The following is a 9,775-nucleotide window of genomic DNA, read 5'->3' as shown; positions in this document are numbered from 1 at the left end:
TATGAAAATAACAAAGAAAGAGATACTTATGCTTTCCATAAAGAAATTAGAACATGGATGAAGGACCTACCTAGAATCCAATGCATGTTTTCATCTTATCCTTTCTTGTAAGATTTAACTCTAACTCCAAATGCTATAAATAGGACCTGCAAGATAAATATAACAAGAAAGAGAAGTACAACATACAAATTGATTGTAATAACATCTCTAAACAATGAGTCATGAAGGAATTGTAATAAATATGCATTAATGAGACATAAGTATAGCAAAACAAAGAACTTTTTGTATTAATCAAAGTAGCAGAAATTACAACCCTTTACATATCTTTGCGTTGTAACTCTCTCCCAACTATATTTCCCTTCCTTTTCCACAAAGAAATCCTTCAATCACAACTCAATTGCATGGATGGTGTTAGGGCCTAAATCTACCTCAAGCTGAGAAAGGTAGGATCTAGGGTAACATCAAACCATGCTTAACCTGGTAGCTAGCCCTACCAGGTCGGGAGAGGGATCTCTCCTTGTCAATCTCAGAAAATATGGCCAATGAAAGCTTGAGATGAATGATCTAATGATTGATTTTAGGCTAGGTATGTGTACAGAGGTGTTTGATTTAATTTGATGATGTTTTGTTGGCTCAGATGTGAAAGGCAGATTTGGGTCTGGGAATGAGGCTCAGTTTTGCAGAGATCTCTATGGGGAAAGGAAGGAAAGTGATTTGGTACTTCAAAATTAGTGAGATAGAGATATTTTAGATAGGTGAGGAGTTGTAGAGGGCATGAAAAACTCAAGGATCCTCTTAAATTAGTTGAAAACATAGATAACTAAACAAACCCTAGGTAGAGCACTGTACTTTCAATGTATTCTACCTTTTATCCTTGTTTGATTTAGTTAAGATGAAATAAAGAGAGATAATGGCATAAATAAAACATATATAGACTTACAATTACAGAAGAAAACACACTACCAAAGCAAGATGCCACATGAATCCCATAAAGTGTTGCAAACCACTAGTCTATTCCTTAGGAAAACTACTGAAATGAGTATACAATAAGCTCCAAGCTTTCCCAAAAGTCCAACCATGCTAATGACTGAAAAATTACAAGATATAGGCAACCAATAGCTCATCCTAGCCTCTAGGGGTTGAGCTCATAATATTAGGATTTGTTCCAACAAAATCTAAACTGAGAACTAAAATGTAGGCAGCGGAACAACTTGCCTCTAAAAACAAGGAAACTGATTCATTCAGTTGCAAACTACCTTTTGATGGATGAATCTACCTCTATGAGTAAAAATTTAGCATAATTACATAAAAATCCATCATTTCACATTAAATTACATCATTATTTTGACAATTAGAAGGAAAAAAGTCAAACTATGAAAAAACTAGGCGAAAAACAGAGTTTTTGACCAAAAATGAGCAAAATTCCTCCAATGCGTTGCGCTGATTTCCCTATGCATAGCTCCTTTTTGCAGCTGATTTTGGAGGCCTTCCCGGTGTCAAAAATTGCTCCAAGTGGGCTTTTTGGAAAGGCCTACCTATCCACTTTCCAGCACAAGTGGAATTTTTTAATTTTGCCTCCATTTGGCCCTCCAAAACTGAGTTCTCCCAAGACTGCTTCCTGTGTGTCAAAAAAGGGGCAGAAAGGTCATTTTTGAGGTGTTTTTAACCTTTTTGGAAGCTCAAAACCTATCAAAATTTCTTGTCCATTTGTGAGCATCCATATTTTTCCATGAAAAATCCAAAAATTCTTATTTTTCCACAAAAGGAGGTCTCCATCAAAAGCGAGCGCCAGGTGGCACGGCGCATTGGGCAGAAAAGCTTGTTTTTTTAAGGCAAAAATTCCAAAATTACAAAAAGGGTCTCAAATTTTTTGAAATTTGGCCCAAGTGCCCTCCATTAAGTGCAATGTTGGGCCAAAGAAGCCTCAGCCATGATCTGAAGTCTATCTTGCTCTTTTTTCCTCCTTGATGCCTTCTTCAACTTGGCCTTCAAGCTCCTGATTCTTGCCTGGCACGCCATATTTCTTAACAAGTAGTGGTATGCCATGTTTCTCAACATATTTTTCTCATTGATGGCCTTCTCTAGCATCCTCTCCAAGTGGATATTTGTCCTCTCCAACCAAGATCCACGATCAACATTGATTTCTTGTTCAAGTGTTGTGAACTTGACTTTCCTCCTTTTGGCAGGTTGCTGGTTTTCTCATATGTTTCTTAGCTCTATTATGGTCTGTTGATCCTCTAGTTGTTTGTTTCTTTGCTCCAGATATTGGACTATCCACTTTGCTCTTTCTAGGTTGAGAGACAAATGCTGAATGTCATCTTGTTTCTCCTGGATGATATCTCTAAGATTTGAGCTTTGTGAGCCCAAATCAGTGGCATCATCCTGAATAAGAATAAAATATGTCTCTTGCCCTCCTGAAGGCCCCTCATCCTGTAATGGCCACTTTCCCTTGTCCTGTACCTACTCTAATGATGGAGGAAGTGAGACCCCTTCCACCCCGGGTGGAGATAATACTCGCTTTTCTACTGCAAACAACCTTCTAGTGCCCTTTTGGTAGGTGACAAACACTGGCACACTAGCAGTTTGTGTCTCATGAAGCTCTTGCTGATGTGAAGGTCCACCTGTCTCATGAAAAGCTACTAGAGGTACTTGAGGAGCAGTGAAGACCTCATGTGAAATGAAATCCTCCCATGAGATGTTCTATAAACCAAGCTGATGCATGACCACAATCTTGATTAGTGCAAAATGATATATGCTTTTATACTGCTATTGAGGAGTCTTCTTGTGCACTAAGGTGGTCATCTTCTCAATGTTCCGGTAAATAAAGTAGGGGAGATTCATCATTCTCACCCTAGTGAAGTGCATCAACAATCTGATATGGTAGGCATACAGGTGAGAAAACCGGCCCTCACAACTAAAATACTTAATTATGAGTTTCATCAAGGGAGCATATGAGTCTTTCAGATATCGGAAGGGAAAAACTCTACTGAGATGTCTCAAATAACCAGCCTTGATGTAAGGCTCATAATGTTCTCTATCAATCTGCTGCCTTTTATTCCACTACTCACCGACATTGGGAATGCTAGTTGCTAGAGAAATAGACTCCGGTGTCAAGGTGAATGTCACACCTGCTAGAGTGACTTGGCCATTTTGAAGATGGAGCATAAACAACCTAGCCAACTCATGATGGTATTGGACTCTCTCTACCATCTCACAGAACTGATAACAGGATTGGTGTTGAAAACATGTGACAGCGAGAGGACAGGCCTGCAGCTCGGCAATTGAAGTAGGCTCCTCTCCTATATATTTTCCGCCCTTGTGAGGTCTTCTTGGTGCATGCATTTATCTAGGAGAATCACTGTGTGTCTCCTCATCTTGGTCATAGGAAGGATCAGACTCCATGTTTGCTAATGTGTGAGTTTTCTTAATGAGTATGAAGAGATTTATGGTATTTTTAGTTTTCTACTACCAAGGATGAGAATGTATGAGGGACTGTGTAGGGAGAAGGTATGAGGGGTTTTGAGAATGTTATTGACAAGTTTTTTGGGAAATAGGGGGGCTTACGGAATAGTATGTAGGCTTACGGACAACAATTAGGGTTTAGGAATTGGTAACTAGGGTTTGGGATAGTGGGAGTTTGGGATATGGGTTTAGTGAATTTTAGGAATATGGGAAATATGGAATGAGTAGATGAAACTAGAAAATAAATGGAGGAGTCAAAGAGTGAGGGAGTGATGGAGTGGACTTGGCAGCAAAAACATAAATGCAAACCCTAGGAAATTGTTTTTGAGAAAAAATTGCAAGGAGGTAGGGTTTGAGTTTTATCTCATTAAACCACCATAAATTTTAAGAGAAATTCTTTCACTAGCCAGGGAAGAAGGCTTGACTTACTTGCACACCATAGGATTGAGCGAATTTGGAAATTTAAGAGAGTTTATGGGTGAAATTGGGCTTGCAGCTCTACGTGCCACACCACAAACCCAATGCGTCATGCCTGCTCTATGCGTCGCACCAATGTATTTTTTGCACTGTGGAGGGTGGCCCAATGCATCGTGCTATCCCTATGTGCCCCACCCACGACCCAATGCATTGTGCCCCTTAACTTGCATAGTTTTGCTACAATCTTGCTCTCTTTCTCCAACACGGCCTTCTCTTGCTTAATATTTCTTCTTTGAATGCAAATGAGCTCTTTGAACATGAAAAATGATTTATATACATAAGATTTTAATTTTTCACTCGGAAAACCCATTTTTGTAATGTTTGCATTGTGAATTACTTTTTAAACTATGTTTTGGGCAGTTTACTTCATTTTTGCCTTTGATGAACTGAATGATTTTATTTTTTGTTTGCCTTGTAGGGAATGGAGTTGTTGAAGCTTGGCAAGGTGACCAGGGTTGCCACTGAAGTTATTTACATATGAAAGAACTGAAAGTACATGAAATTTATACATAAAACATAAAATACTTTGTTTTTCCTCAAAACAGGGTTTTGAGGAAAAATCAATCACTGAGTGAGTGGTTATGGAAATTATTGTTGCTGGAACTTTATTTGACCTCCCCATGTGCCTGCTGACCATCACTGAGCATTTTGAGACCTTATTGACGAAAACCCCAGACCTTATGAGACCTAAAACCCTAAAAATGACTTTTACAGATTTAAAGACAAAATTGACTGCAGATGATCTAGATGAATGAAAATAGGCCAGCACATGAGGGAAAATATATAATAAGACACTACTATCCGATGATCCATGACCCTAATGGAATGCAGCTGATTGGGTGAGACACCTAACATGCAATGCAACAAGAGAATTTGATCACTGACAGAGGGATGAAGATACTGACACTAACAGATGGATAATGGATCCTTATGCAGAAAGAAACAACATAAGGACATAACTAAGAGTCTCCAAAAGCTAACCTAGACTCTATGGGAGGCAGTGAATTCATAGGGTATTTGGGATGGTTTGGAATTTACCAATCTAGGACTTAGATCCACATATGAGGGAGGATAAGTTCTAGGGATAAGAGATAAGACCTAAAGTATAGGAGTTTGAGATATTGATCTAATAGTTAAATAGTTAAAACCACTTGAGAAGCTTTTGGAAAGAGAAGATTTGAAATTATTTTTTATTTTTACCAAAATTCAAGATCCATCGCACTTAATGTGAAGGAAACATGCCTTCGTCAGTGCAAATTTTCTATGTACAACTTGCAATAGTGTAGGTTTCATTAAGGAAAAGTGCAATTGGGAGAAAAATTAGGTTTTTAAGTTATTTAACCCAGAATTCTCGGAGTCTTTGGAGAGAGGATTCTCTCAGATTTGCAAAGGATTAATGCATAATGTCAATGGATGTTTATTGGTTTGTTTCCAAGGCCATTTGATTGGACGTGAAAAGATGACCTATAATATATTTTCCCCTAAAGTAAAAAGTTAGAAGAAGTGGCTAAGGGATGAAGTGATTTACCTTGTGACAATTCCGAGTCAAGAATAGATTGGTTGAAATCATCCTCTATTACAATACATTATAGTCATGATGTCATTTATGAGGTTTTCATACCCATACTCAACACATAAGCCAATTTACATGTATAATAATCAAAGTCACGTCCATTGATGATAGATGGTGGAATTGTGCTTGGATTACCTTCTGAATGATCATAACCATCATACTTTGTGATCTTGTATGAATCTAGAAATCACAGCTCGAATGGATGAAACTAGATCTAGGGTCTTCTACCTGATCACTCGATAGTACGATCCTAACCATGTGAATAAATGACCTGGAGTCAAACATGGTATACAATATATAATTATCGACCAATTATTTAAGTTGTTAACAGATGTGAAAGGAACCACCGATAAGGATATTTCCCTCAAGGTACTACAGTACAATCTATGCGGTGAAAATAAATGAGCTAAAGTCAAACACCACACAAGATATTCCAGTCATAGGTCGGTGATGAGAACCTGTCACCGAAAGTGAGGAAAACTTCCATTGAGGCATGCAAACTCCAAGGTACTAAAGGGAGTTTCTAGTCAAACTTCACAGATAATGTGTTGATGTCGATAGGAAGAGACTTGTAGTAGGAGGGCCCTGATGTATCCCCCACCAACGACATGAAATGCATAAAAGTATTTGATACATAATGTAATGATGCAGATCTTATACAAGAGTGGAAGACATGAAGTAAGGCTTAAAGGTATTATAATATATGCTAACTAAGGGTGGACTTTCGCTTGAACAAATTGGTGACACTGATATGGAGTTGATGGCATTGACTCAAAGACTTATTATGAAGGTGTAATCAATAGAGATGCAAGCAGATTTCCCAAACCAAAATAATCATGGAGATGAAGTGAAAGAGTGTCATGTTCAAGAGCGAACGTAGCCATTAATAGGTATTATTCCCAATTTTCCCAATTTTCCATCCATTTCTGATTAGTGCCTCTTTATTTTTTGAAAAGCTTGAGGAGGATAACATATTATTGATCTATAATTTTATCCTTCAGATGAATCCTTCTGATTATTTTTAATGAAGCCTGAGAAGGAATGGTTCAGTCTCATCATGCTTGATGAGTCCAATGTTGTTTAATAATTTTACAAGTCCAACAAATCCATAACTCGACTTATTTTTCATGTTTAGAGAGTTGGAAAGAGAGGCAAAAAAGAAAACTCCAAGACGTTCCTTTTTGTAAATTTGTCCCTTGGGCCCAAAAAGGTGTAAATCAATACCTAGGAGAACATTTTAGCTATGTTCAACTAAAGTTTTCCATTTTAGTGAATAGTCTATCTAGTTTAGAAAAGGGTTAAACTTATACTAAGTAGATGTCATTTCATTTAATTTAATGAGTTTGAAAAGACACGTGTTAGACAATCTTTTCTTGTTTTGGGGGTGTGAAAATGGCTTAAAGTGGACTCTAGGGGGTTGCATTTTTGTAGGTTTAACGAGCCTAAAAAAGTGATAAAAGTATACTCAATCATCAAAATGACCTTTATTCAACTTATACTTTGCATTATGTCCTTTAATTATCGTACATGACACATGGTAAAATTAGGTCAAAAACATTAAAATATATTAAAATATATCAAAATAATGACTTATTTTAGCCATGAAAGTGAAAAAAGTAATTTTATTTCTTACGATTTCCATTTTACCAATTTGAATAAGCTTTGAGTGTTTTCTATCTTAAATCTTTAGTAGGTGATTGCAGCCAATTTAGTGGACCATTTCCAGTACTATTAGTCTCATGTAGGAGGATTATCCTGTCTCATCATTTTCACAATTTGCATTTCTTATTTAATGCATTTTTTTGGGAATTTTTTTGGGTTTTTAGGACTAAAAATTTACACTTGGTGCATCACTTTCCTCTTATATTGGGAGGTGCAATGAGTCAACCAAATTAACTCTGATCAATGCGAACCAATGCACTTACTAGGGAGGGCAAGTGTGGTGGGTTTCTCTATTCATGAAGGAATGGTGTGATGGGCATCGTGAGGGTTCCAAAAAATTATTTTTAGGTTGGTTTTTCTCCCAAAAAATTTCAAATTGATGATTTTGTATACTTTCCATGTTATTTTACAAACATTTATCGGAGAGAAAATGGATTTAACCTGGAGAGAAATGGAGCATTACACTCAATACATTGTTGTTTCCAATCATCCAGCAATAGTACAGGATATATGGAACTATTGGCTTCTAAATTTCTTTATGATTATAGGCACGAGGGTTGAGCTAGAGTTACTGGAATATTTTGTAAGAGATTCTAACACACAGGGAAAGTACTTTAGGATTGGAGAGAACATTGTAACAATGGATGTTGAATACATCTTCTTTCTGAAAGAGATTTATCGTAGAGGGGTTCCCGTTTCATTGTCCAGATTCAGGATAGGTGGAGAGACAATGAAGGATTACATAGCTATCCATTATTGACCTCGATTTGAAATAACTAAGAATGTGAAACTTGAGATAAATGATGTTATTCAACTTCCCCTCAGGATAATTCTTTTTACCATTACTTGGTTTGTTGTTAATGCTGCTCTGCATTTAACTACCAATAACCAAATGTAGTATGTCTTAGAATGCTTGGCACCTAATATATTCAACTTATGTAAAGGGGTCTTAGTCAACTTGAAGAAAAAAATCAATAGAGAAAAGACCAAACTATTGAATGACTTTGGGTATGGTTCTATCGTGGTATCATTTTATCTACATTGGGTATCATTGCTATGACCTCAGTCGATACCCCATGAGCTTCTTGGACCTAGAGAGTCTCGCATGAGGAAATGGGTAGATTTGATGGCACGACATGGATGAGCACCTATGATGACATTCACCTGACTATAGTAGTAGTTGATCATGATTCAGGACTACCCGTATGTCGCAGGTGATTTCTGTGGAGAACCAAAGCTCATTTTACCTGAAGGAGAGCATTGGAGTGAATTAGGAAAAAGCAATGTCATTTTGGATATTTTTGGTTTTTGGGTTTTACAATTTTTTTTATTTAATGTATCATAGAATAACTATCAGTTTTACATGTAGATATTGGACATGTGTGACCAATACGCATGTCGCCTCTTCAACTACAAGCACAACCACAACTTGTACAGGTTGGAGCTGCAGGGACAAAGGAAGATATGGTCGACCCCGACACAACGAAGATACTTTCCAAGTTAGAGCACCATATTGAGGGTTCAACCCACAGTGTGCCATGTGCAGGGATTGATGAGGTTCCCATGCATCTACATCAATACACTATAGGAATGTCAACTTATATCAGTTGATTATTGCGCAAAATTGTCTGCGTAATTATATGCTATAATGAGCATCATTGGGCTTATTTTCCGTGGAGGCTTTTGAGCCACATTTTTGTGTATATGTGTTTTTATATTATATGCCATGGGCCATATGTGTCTCAGACATGATTTTGTAAAACCAAAGACTATATATAATTTTCTATCTATGGATGTTTTATACTTATTCTACTCTCTTGCACAATGTATGATGACGGTTGTATTTGCACATATGTCGCAAATTTATGTCTAATACATAATTGGATAATGAATATTTTAATGTATTTAGAGTTATAGGAACATTTTAATACTGAATGTAATAGAAATTTCATTTTAAGAGGTGAGCCATTAAAAAATGCATAACATAGTTGGACTTCCAACTAAATAAACATTGTTTGGATGTAGCACCATGAGTTGTGAAGCAATTTTGATGACCAAATGATGAATACTATGTGAAATTGCATCAAATAATAACTTGATCATTGCATTGTACTCAACAATGTTATTAGTTGAGTGACTGATGAAAATTCCTTACAAACTCACTAACTCGTCGTTGGGAACATAGATTGCCCATGTCGCGAAGGAAAGGTTTCACATACTATGAATAGCACCATCATCATAACCAACATATTGTTGAGGTAACATTGACATCTGAAAATCAAATGTAACCATAGATAAGAAGAGGAAATAGAAATATCTTGAGAAAACCACACTACAAACACACTAGCAAACGTATACATTATATACATAATGACTATGTATAAAGAATCTAAGCATAGTACTTTTTCAGGTACAACCCATTTCGGGGTTGTTCCACAAGAATTCCATTAAAGTCAACAAGATCATAGGCCCCTTTTTTTAGTACATGTTTTACTATATATGGACCTAACCACATTGGTTTGAGTTTCCTATCTCCTAGATTATCAACGTGTTGGTCATACAAAAGGACAAGATCACCTTCTGATAAGGCACAAGGATTAA

The sequence above is a fragment of the Pinus tabuliformis genome, chromosome 2_2, assembly GCF_031772625.1.
Source record: "Pinus tabuliformis cultivar Carrire ecotype Pingquan chromosome 2_2, CPIR1, whole genome shotgun sequence".
Lineage (NCBI taxonomy): Eukaryota > Viridiplantae > Streptophyta > Pinopsida > Pinales > Pinaceae > Pinus > Pinus tabuliformis.
Note: the sequence above shows the minus strand (reverse complement) of the source record.